The 12,115-nt window shown below is 44.1% G+C and overlaps 1 protein-coding gene across 1 annotated transcript in view; it reads right to left on the reverse strand.

The window, feature by feature from the left end:
* LOC126267614 (SCY1-like protein 2) overlaps window positions 1–12,115 on the reverse strand; it is a 966,784-nt gene that overhangs the window by 356,517 nt on the left and 598,152 nt on the right. The gene's annotated exons all lie outside the window — the stretch shown is intronic.

Below are 12,115 nucleotides of genomic sequence, written 5' to 3' on the forward strand. Positions count from 1 at the left end.
CGCTGGCCCAACGGAATCTTCAATTACGACGGCAGACGGCAAGGGATCACAGAGACTGCCGGGGACCAATTGAAGGGTGGCTCTTGATCGAATGAACCACGTTTCTTGTTACGCCAGGTCAATACTAGTTCCTGGATGCACCTCATCCACGGGAACGGCTGCTTGAACGCGCACCGCGCCAAGGAAGCCGGTCGGTGGGGACAGTGTTATACTATGAGGGACACGGACTTTGGTTTCCATCGGACTATACTAATCGGAGGCACCACGACAGCTGCGGACTACGTGTTCAAAACTGTGCACCACCAGCATCCCCTCGTTTACCGATGTCTTCTCCAATAGCGAAAGCACCTTCCACCGAGTTAACTCTGCGTATAGCAGTGCTATAGTGGTTTGAGGAGCTTTATAGCGAACTCGCGATGACGTACTGGCCACTATATTCAGCTGTTCTGAACCCAACTGGCGCGCTATCTGCGCCAGTTGAGCGTCCACAGACCACCGGCTCTTAATGTAAGGCAACCGCGTGCAGTGTGCGTAGATACTAAACCTAATGATGGCGGCCAAATGGACAGCCGAAATAGAGCGTCAGGATGATCGTACTGTGCGGCTGCAGCTTCGGCAAGAATACTAAGTATATCTATGTGTTTAAAAACAAGGGAGACAATGCCAGATGTCTGCGTTTGTAATGTATCATTTCTCACAGATGTGGGAAAAGATTTCTAGCACTTGTTGCAATATGTTAAAAAATTACCCAGTGAAGACATAATTTAAAAAAAAAACTGTTTACTTTCCGACTCAGTTTTTAATCCTAATATTGATTTTGGGTACAAACTGTAGCCCGATGGGTACAATGCCTTGTCACTGGGATAATTAGTGATTACGCAGTGGCAGATCGCTTTTTTAAGCCATTTCATCTAAAAAACTGTTCGGCTGTCACTAAGGTTTTCCGTGCATGCTCATAAGTTCCGGGTACGTTTGACCTTAGAGACAGATTTCTAGAGACGTCAAAGGAGTGTGTTCAGGACTTTATGCTGCGATCACTAATAAGGAGATCCCAGGCAGACGTGTGCAGTGAGTAGAAGAGAGCAGCAAACATAGTAATGTTGGATCCCTTAAGGGCTTAAGGGCGTAAAGTGGTGGGTGCTGTGCTGTCGATAACTATGCTTTTTCAGAGGCTCCAAATATACTCCAATGGGACATGTGGAATCACGATTTAACAACATACAGGGAATGAGACGTCACTGTTACGATCCACTTCACAATTACTGCGGACAAGGTCTCTGGAGAGGTTTGATTCTCCTTTATGCTGAGTGCGTGAGATATTTTTATGGAAATACTGTGTTTGGCCGCAAGCACAAGCTACGAAGAAGTCTTTGTCCAACGGAAGGAACATCTTTTGTGATTTTTCTGAAGGAACTGACAACCCTACATTTGAGTAATTGAGGCTGACGATCCTGACTCCAACGATTTCATGAACGCAACACTGGAAGCGGCTCCACAAATGTTTTCTTTGACACCGCGGGGCATCAGCACGCCGTTTCGTTTTCGCGTTCCGCACGTGGTCGACATAAAACACTAAACACTTCACCTTGGTATCTCCTGAAGAGAAAGCAATGCTCCGAGCAATTAAAGGCCGGAGCTCTGCTCGGCTAGTGGACGATCAAACAAATTCAGTCGGAGAAAAATTCTCACTGGTTAGTCCGAGAAATTGTCGGATCTACCTGTGACAATGAACGTGGGACTTTGTGTCTCTCAAGGCAGATTCGTCTGATCTTGTTTCGTTAGCCACATATAAAATTTGATGGTTTTGGAAAGGAATCAGGAAACACTATTGAACTATGATTTATTTTCAAAGGATATTCTTAAGTATTTATTTTCTTTACTAGCGATTCATCAAGAACACTATGTAAGAGTGGAAGTAGTTGCTAGGGAGTATCTGATGAAATCATAACCAAACTCCTTTTAACAAATGGGAATTTTATTCACTTTAATAGTGCCTGAAAGCATTTTTTAAAAGAAATAGATTTAAAATTATAATCAAAAAGCACCCTCTAAAAATCAAAGTTACAATTTATTCAGAGGCAGAAACGAACAAGTTTTGACTGTGTAAGCTTTCGGGCACAGAACCTTGCAGCTCCCTTTTGACACGGCCGTAGTTACGACTACACTGGTGCAAATCTGCAACACACCAGATAACTTTAAACTATGAGTTTAAACAATTTACACAAGCACACCTACTATGCAGCCCTCGTAGGAGGGATGGAAATGATACAAAACACTAACAATTAAAATATTAACCTTGCCACCGAAGGTGCAAATTGATTTTAAATTCTAAGAAAGTCTTACGGTGAAAGGGTGGCAACTTTATATACTAAATTGATCATTTAAATAAAAGCCCATGGAATGCAATCTTATATAGAATTCTACAAGGTTGGCCAAACAATAGTTAAGATGCTCTACAGTACACAGATACCGCCTCTCAAGATCAAAACACATTTCAGGTATTAGGCCGTTACACTCCGAGCAATACACTCGTCAACACTCTAAATCCAACAAACATGACAGAGGTAGCTACTAACGTACGGTAGATTGATAGGGAGATTACCGAACAACCCGAACCGCAAGTTCCTCTAACCCGCCCCTACTCCATAAGGGAAAAACGGACCACCCAATTTATAAACAACCACCTTCCCGCGTGTGGGCGAACGGAGAAGAATGGTGGCACGACCCAAAGCAAAACGGCTGGTGACCTCACCAAGAAAACAAGTAGAATTTAACAAGAGTAAATCAAACAACATATCACCAATCACTTAACTTCTAATAAACTGCGATTTCTGGCGAAGACCTGGCGCAGCACCCCCAAAACGCTCTCCCGAACCGTCCGCTGCCAGCCGCTTCAACGGACGCAGGAAGACGCGCCAATTTCCCGTCTCACGGCGTCGCAGCTCGCACCGGCCAGACTGATGTCGTGGGTTGACTCTTGTTGCTCTCGTGTCGACCGCGAAGTCACATGCGCCGACACTCAAGACGGACATGTCGTCTGGTGTCTCAGTGCGAGACCGACCATCTGGTCGATCCAACCGCCAATGGCCATTGCCTGAGCAAACTCGAGCAGACTGGCGGCCTAAGGCGCAGACTCAGATGCAGGAAATAAGTTCCAACCGGTCGACCACTCACTGAGTTCTCTTACTGGTGGAGTGGAAACACTCTCATTTTGCCGGCTTTAAAGGTTGATCCGAACGACAGACATACCAGCACTCCGAACGACAGACAGACACTAACTGCCTAAGAAATGCGGACGAGAGACAGACTAGCAAACTGGGGACGAGAGACTGACCCACTGGCGAGCTCATAGCGCTCCTTCAATTCACGAGAACAGGCAACCTTTCCCCTTTCTCACCAGTGGGAGACACCAAAGCTGCGATTGCCACAGCGGCGCCACCGCCAGAAACGGAGGGCGACTGCTTCACACTACGCGCTCCGGCGCGCTCTCCAAAACAGCAGTTTTTACCACGGCTCAACTATGATCCTATCAAAATCGAGAAGATCTCCGCTCTTCAGCAGATTATTTTTCTAGAGGCTTGGTTATCTGACACAATATCAGTAGGAGCCTCACTACGAACCTTATAATACTTACCTTCAGCCGTAGCAACCATTCATCTCATTGCCAAAAACATTGTGAATAATCTCGAATGCAGCTGCAGCCATGAATTTATCGCTAACACAACTTTGACTCTTGTCAGGTTGCAATAGAGAAGATGACGGATAAGGAATGTTTTTTGATGCTTTCCGGGTGAATATACAGTCCTAAACTCTTCTGCGTAGGCGCTCGGTACTTTGTTATTAGTTCTTCTGATATTTCTCCTATCAGCCGCCAATAGCGTAATCAGTGCTGCTGAGTCTCTTTGACTCATTTTAGAGAACGATGCTATGCTTCTTTATTCTTTGAGGAACCAACATGATTAAACAAAGAAAAAATGGTTCAAATGGCTATGAGCACTATGGGTCTTAACATCTGTGGTCATCAGTCCCCTAGAACTTAGAACTTCTTAAACTTAACTAACCTAAGGACATCACACACATCCATGCCCGAGGCAGGATTTGAACCTGCGACCGTAGCGGTCACGCGGTTTCAGACTGAAGCGCCTAGAACCGCAGGGCCACTCCGGCCGGCGATTAAACAAAGAAGTCACAGGTAACATCCAGTATGCGTATGATTTTGTAAAAATAAGCCAGAAGGGGCTATCGCTATTGAATGTATTAAGAATTTATTTTGCGGAAAGAAATCGTATTTTGGTTTTCATTAAATTTTATTTAGCTTCGTAATTACGGAATTTATAGTCTAATTTAGTTGTGGTAATCTTATTGGCTGACATTAGAAATACCTCGAGTATAGAAGTGCTCGAAGTGATCTGATTGGCTGCCTAACATACTAGCCAATCGGAATTCAATGTTTCCCCGCCTTTGAGTAGGGATTTGTGCCTTAGACCTATGAATCGAGATAGACACTCGGGAGCCATCTTCTGGTAAACACCTATGTTGAACTGCGGTAATCAAATTTGTACCGAATTGAAAAAATCCGCGCGTTTGGTCGGTTTTCGTGTAATCCATGAAAAGCGAGTACAGTGTTCACTATTTTTTGAAAGTTTCACCTTTGTGAGTGATTTATTTTAGGAGATTTCGCGTGTCAACATTTGATGCCGTGCATAATCTCTGCGTGGCGTGTTTCGTGCAAATTACGGAAGATTATGGTGAGCAGTTCTTCAGAAGACGCCTACTGAACAACTCAATACGTTAAATCGCAAGTAGTCGTGGGTCAGTGACTGTTTAGGACGTTTAAAATATCGTGTCTGACTAAATATCTTCTGGCTGCTTTCGGGTGTGAACTTGTAACTGATATAGTCAGTAATATTACATAATTGACGTCGGTATATTCATTATGGATTTGAAAGCAATTTTGTTTTAAAGACAATAATCCAACTCACAGGTAATTTTAGACTTTTTTCAATCGAGTCATGCAAGAATCCCCATCGCCTGACAGTTTAACTAATTTTCAGTTACTACCCACTGACTGTAGTTATGTGGCCTTTGCGTGGTACTTATTAACTCGAGCTTTTGTTCGACACTGCTTTTGTCGGCTAAAACAATATTTACCATCGCAGAGCGAAGGAGCAGATTAAAATTATACAGGTAGGTGGACTGATTGTTTAAAGGATAGTGAGAGCACAACCCTTTCCTGCGCACACCCTACCAAACAGGTTGCCTGATGCTGATACGTTCAATTTCTACCAAACGAGTTGCCTGAACTGATACAGGAAGTACCATTGCAAAAACGGCTGGAAATGCATGCATGATGGCGCACCAGCCCATTTGCTCCGAAATGTTCTGGAACACCTGACACAGACAGTTGTTGGGCTATGGATTCGTAGGTGTGTGGTCCAGTTATTTTGGCTAGCTCGTCCCACCGATCTTAATCCGTAGCATTTTTGGACACCACCCTGAACAGCCATTTAGCGATGGCTCCAAGTATAGGCTGCACGTGACTACAATCAGATGTCACTAGAAACTCGGTAGTTTCGCATTATTAAAACAGTGCGTTCTCATTTGTTTACTGTATTTTGCAGGGCGCCCGTAACAGCACAGATCTTACAGAGGATGAGGTATGTTTCACCCAGCGGCGAACCTCATAAATTATGCATTTTCAAGTCAATGCTTACTGGATATTTTTGTCTAGTTTTGGTCCATACTGCCACCTCTTAAAATATGGAATATTTTCTTTTTTAGCATCTTGTATATGAGGAGAAGAAAAGATGGGGAATCACCTCTGCCCCAAATAAACAGACAGTAGCACCACACTTGAAGTAAATTACCAAATAATTGTCGTCCCCCCCCCCCTCCCTCAACCTGATGCCAACCAAATATAAAAAGTTGTCGTCTAAACCTACTCAGGCGACCCTGGCAGTAAATGCCATGGAACTAAATATTTCACTTTATTCCTTTTGTAAATAGGCTGTTTAGGTTTTTATTTGGTAATGCCACGTAGTGCTCTGCATGGAAATCACTGACTGTGCTGTGTGCAGTCTGTGGCTGGTTTGCATTGTTGGAATATTCGGTATTGTATTGTTGGGCTGTTGGCTGTTAACAGCGCGTAGCGTTGCGCAGTTGGAGGTGAGCCGCCAGCATTGGTGGATATGGAGAGAGAGAGAGATGGCAGAGTTTTGAGAGGTTTCTATAAGCGGACGATGTGGAGGTGTGTCTGCCAGAAAAAGGAAATTTGTAAAGATGGATGTCATGAATTGATAGATACATGTATGATGACTTTTGAACATTATTAAGGTAAATACATGGTTTGTTCTCTATCAAAATCTTTCATTTGTTAACTATGCCTATCAGTAGTGTCTACAGTAGTTAGAATCTTTTATTTAGCTCGCAGTAGTGGAGCTCGCTGTATTGCAGTAGTTCGAGTAACGAAGATTTTTGTGAGGTAAGTGATTCATGAAAGGTACATGTTACTGTTAGTCGTCAGATTGCGTTGCGCTAAAAATATTGTATGTCAGTTTAGTGATGATCAGTACAAGTAAAGGGAGATGTGTCTGAGTACGTTCAGTTTTACTCAGCTGTTTGAAAATCAAATAATGTAAGAGTTTTTCCAGCATATGAAACGTCCCCTTTGAAAAATTTAAAAATGACAGTGGCCTCGATCCCTGAGTAAACAGATGGGGACGTTTTCAAGACAACAACCATCTGCACGAACAGTTGGACGACCTTTACAGCAGCATGGACTATCAGCTTGGAGACCATGGCTGCGGTTACCCTTGACACTGCATCACAGATAGGAGCGCCTGCGATGGTGTACTGAACGACGAACCTGGGTGCACGAATGGCAAAACGTCATTTTTTCTGATGAATCCCGGTTCTGTTTACAGCGTCATGGTGGTCGCATGAGTGTTTGGCAACACCGCGGTGAACGCACATTAGAAGCGCGTATTCGTCATAGCCATACTAGCGTATCACCCGGCGTGATGGTATGGGGTGCCATTGGTTACACGTCTCGGTCACCTCTTGTTCGCACTGACGGCACTTTGAACAGTGGACGTTACGTTTCAGATGTGTTACGACCCGTGGCTCTATCCTTCATTCGATCCCTGCGAAACCCTACATTTCAGTAGGATAATGCACGACCGCAAGTTGCAGGTCCTGCACGGGCCTTTCTGGATACAGAAAATGTTCAACTGCTGCCCTGGCCAGCACATTCTTCAGATCTCTCACCAACTGGAAACGTCTGGTGAATGGTGGCCGAGCAATTGGCTCGTCACAATACGCCAGTCACTACTCTTGATGAACTGCGGTATCGTGTTGAAGCTGCATGGGCAGCTGTACCTGTACACGCCATCCAAGTTCAGTTTGACGCAATGCCCAGGCGTGTGAAGGCCAGAGGGGGTTGTTCTGGGTACTGATTTCTCAGTATCTATGTACCCAAATTGCGTGAAAATGTAATTACATGTCAGTTGTAGTATAATATATTTGTCCAACGAATACCTGTTTATCATCTGCATTTCTTCTTGGTGTAGAAATTTTAATGGCTAGTAGTGTAGATGTATACGAATGAAAAGTTTCCCGTCTGCTCGCAGTTCGACTTACTCTCCAGCAGCGAGGGTGCGTTAGCTGTGAAAATTATTAGCGTTCACAAGAGGCCGTAACTCGCTCGCTCGGCCGTGCACCTTTCTGCAGTGGAACGAGCTCCCAGGCGACACGCCGACCGCCCAACTTGGAATGAGGCCCGCCAAGTTTAACACGCAGCGCCACAGTGGCGTCGCGTCGCCCGCGACGGCCCTCGTACTTGGCTGGGAAGCCGGCGCGGTTTGGCGCCGCCGGAACGGCTGCACTCGTGTGTGAGTCGCCTTGCTGCGCTCCACCCTGCGTTTGGCGCCTCTGCCTCTCCTCTACTTCCCCCCGCCCCCTTCTCCTCCTCCTCCACCGGCAGTCCGACACTGCGGCGCCGCTCCCGTCGACAGCAAACTGCAGCGAGCGCCAAAAGTCGAGCAACGCAATTACTCGTTTATCCGAGACGTCGCGCGTCTCTCCGGCGCCTCGACGACCGAGAGAGTTCCCGTGGCTGCAGCCATAAAAAGAAGAGGGCAGACTCGCCGACTTCGACAAGCGCCGGAGTTTTACTCACGACCCACCCGAGAAATATCTCATGTGGAAGTGTTTGGGTAGCCGCCTTTCGGTTTCCGTAAACAAAACAAAAAGTCGAAGGTCATGCCACGGAATCTGCTTCAAAGCACACATACTGTTCAATTTGAACCACATTCTTCCGTCCGCGTTTGCTTGTAAATAAATTTGTTTTCGGATATGTTCCGCATGGACCCACTGCATCTTGAGTGTTTTTTACTCGGTTTCTGTCAAGTAGCAGGAAAAATTACTCTTTACTGTCTGCACGTATAGAATTTCAGATTTTTAACGAATTCATTTGGTGAAAAAAAAATTATACAACGTTAACAAGTCACGTTAATTAAGTCGCGGTTACAAAGTACTAACACGAATTCTTTGTAGGCGAATGGAAAAACTAATAGAAGCCAACCTCGAGGAAGATCAGTTTGGATTCCGTAGCACTGTTGGAACACACGAGGCAATACTGACCCTACGACTTATCTTAGAAGATAGATTAAAGAAAGGTAAACCTACGTTTTTAGCATTTATAGACTCAGAGAAAGCTTTTGACGTTGTAGACCGGAATACTCTCTTTCAATTTCTGAAGGTGGCAGGGGTAAAATACAGGGAGAGAAAGGCTATTTGCAATTTGTACGGAAACCAATGGCAGTTATAAGAGTCGAGGGGCATGAAATGAAAGCAGCCATTGAGAAGGGAGTGAGACAAAGTTGTGGCCTATCCCAGATGTTATTCAATGTGTATATTGAGCAAGGAGTAAAGGAAACCAATTTGGAGTAGGAATTAAAATCCATGGAGAAGAAATAAACACTTTACGATTTGCCGACGACATTGTAAATCTGTCAGAAACAGCAAAGGACCTGGAAGAGCAGCTGAAAGGGATGGAGAGTATCTTTAATGGAGTATACAAGATGAACATATACAAAAGCAAAACAAGGATAATGGAATGTAGTTGAATTAAATCAGGTGATACTGATGGAATTGGATTAGTAAATGAGATAGTTACAGTAGTAGATGAGTTTGGGGAGCAAAATAACTGATGATGCTCGAAGTAGAGAGGATATAAAATGTAGACTGCCTGTGTCAATGAAAGCGTTTCTGAAAAAGAGGTTTGTTAACATCGACTATAGACGTAAGTGTCAGGAAGTCTTGTATGAAGTGTAGCTATGTATGAAAGTGAACATGGACGATAAATAGTTTAGACAAGAAGAGAATAGAAGCTTTCGAAATATGGTGCTACAGAAGAAATCTGAAGATTAGATGGGTAGGTAACGTTGCAAAAGGAGGTACTGAATATAAATCTGCAGTCTTGGGGAATTTAATATAAATGGTGTTTCCGTAAGGGCGAGTAAAGAGTTAACACGACATAGAGTATACCCCACTGAACAATTTGAGGTAGGGAACCTGGGGTCAGAGAAGCCAGCTTAAGGAGATAATACGAACAAAATCACATTACTGTGCACATTTTTGTTTACATTAGTTACAGTTAACGGCAAATACCCTCTTTAACACAATGAACGTATCTTACAAAATGTGCTGAAACGGTCATCAACCGCAGTACAAGTATGACATCGGCGAATAAGAGTCTGACGGACCCTGACAAAATGGTTCAAATGGCTCTGAGCACTATGGGACTTAACTTCTGAGGTCATCAGTCCCCTAGAACTTAGAACTACTTAAACCTAACTAACCTAAGGACATCACACACATCCATGCCCGAGGCAGGATTCGAACCTGCGACCGTAGCGGTCGCACGGTTCCGGACTGTAGCGCCTAGAACCGCTCGGCCACTCCCGTCGGCGGACCCTAACAAATAACACTGGTGTCTTTCGAATCAGATCACAAACAGCTACAGTTCCGCAATTAATTCCATCTCCGTATCCACTGCGTCCTCAATTTAAAAAAAAAAAAATTAATTTGGGACTTAATGGGTTAAATAAGTCACGGTTACAAAGTACTAACACACAGGAAACAATGAAGAGGATACAGGTCAGGTGACTTTGCAGGCAATGGAATACGACCTCCCCCTCCAGCGACCAGGAAACACAACATTGAGATGGTTGTGGACATCACAGCGAAGTGAAGCGGTGCACCATCATGTTGTATCTGCTTCCTCTCACGAATAGCCAAAGATACGTTCTCCAACGATTCAGGTAGAGCTCCTTGCACGAACCTCAAGTACAGGTGGTGATTCAGACAACCTACTGCATCATGACTTCCTACTTGTTAGGCTCGTCTTCCTTGTTTCCTTGCAAGAAGTAAAGAATGTATACCTAAATAAACAGCACAGTACGTGTCAACTTCTACGCAAGTTGGCTGTAAATAAGCTGGAAAGTAGTAATGCCAGAGAAACCGTTACACAAGTTTACTCTCACTGCTCATTGAGCTGGCTTCTCTGACCCGAGGTGCCCTACCTGAAATTCTTCAGTGGAGCATTCTCTGTGTCCTGTTACATTTCTGCACGCTCTTACGGAAACAGTCTGTAGAAAACTTATTTACAACCAAAATTCTGCGATGTTAAACATTCAGACAGAGGGAAATAATATAAACCACAACAGTTCATTTTCAGATCCAATCAAGCCCTATTAGTGCAGCTTCAATAGGCGTGACTTGAAAATGAACTTGGTAGTTCGAAACAAGTCGCCAGCATAACTAAACGCATCTGGAATAAAATAACAATAAAAAATATGTTTCTGTTTGTCTCGTAGTTTTCTTGCAGTCGTCTTCCGTAACATCGTAGGTGCTAGTGAATCACAGTCTTACCGTTTTGCATAGCTAATATTCTCAGATGTGTAACGGGGTGTCTACAGTGCGGAGTTTAAGGGGGTAGGACGTCCAACGGGCCGACTTGGAGCAGGAGAGGCACCACAGGAAATTTTAATTTCCACTGTCTATAATTTTACAAGTAAATTCATAAAACTTTGTCAGCATGACCAGGAAGGGATTCGGGATTCACACTCGTAGCAGCGGAAGTTCAAAAACATAACAAAATAACTTTTTTCATGTGAAATTTCATCATTTTTTCACTTACTATTGGCTGAATTTGTTGTTATAGGTACACTTTTCTTCATAAGTAAGATATACTGTTCGATGAATTTTGCACAGCATACAAACCATACTTACAGGTGTCTGAAACTCTAGAGTCTATTTAATTTATGAAAAAATGGATGAGTTGTTACATTTTAAACTTTATGTTTAGAAAAAAATAAAATTTTGTAATTAATTATCTCAATTTTTACCACAGTTTTTAATAGATTTGGAAAATTCTAGAGTTTCATATGGTTCGTATGCTGTGCAAAATTAATCAAAGAATCTCCCTTACTTGTGAAGAAAAATGTGCCTATAGCAACAAATGCAGCCAACAGTAAGTGAAAAAAATGATAAAATTTCATATCTAAAAAAAATATTTTTTATGTTTTTGCACTTCCAATGCTAAGGGTGTGAATCCTGAATCCTTCCTGGTCATGCTGACAAAGTATTATGAATTTATTTGTCAAAGTATAGACAGTAGAAAATAAAATGCCCTGTGGTTGCTCTACTGCTCCAAGTCGGCCCGTTTGACATCCTACCCCCCTTAAGGGGAGAAGTGTTGAAAGTTGCGGAAGCTACGGCACCTCGCAATCCGCAGCGGGTTGGGCTCGGCAGAACGCAAGCAGGCAGCGAGGCGAGTCGCCCGATGCGACCGGCCTGGCAGCTGTGAGCGCCAAGCCGGAAAATCTCCCTCGCCTCCATTCCCCAGCTGCTGTTCAGTGGACCCACTCAGCTCGTCCACTCCACTCCTCCCCTCTCCGACAGCTCCAGTGCTGTCGCGCCACTCATCGCAAAGTGGATGTCCCGGCCACTTGCTCCTCCTCTGTTAGCAATTTGTGACGTCACAGCGCGATCATCGTTCTCTCGCAGCAGCTTTATTGTCAACACAGGTAGTGGCACAGAATTATGTCTCTTC

Source organism: Schistocerca gregaria, chromosome 4, assembly GCF_023897955.1.
Source record: "Schistocerca gregaria isolate iqSchGreg1 chromosome 4, iqSchGreg1.2, whole genome shotgun sequence".
Classification (NCBI taxonomy): Eukaryota; Metazoa; Arthropoda; class Insecta; order Orthoptera; family Acrididae; genus Schistocerca; species Schistocerca gregaria.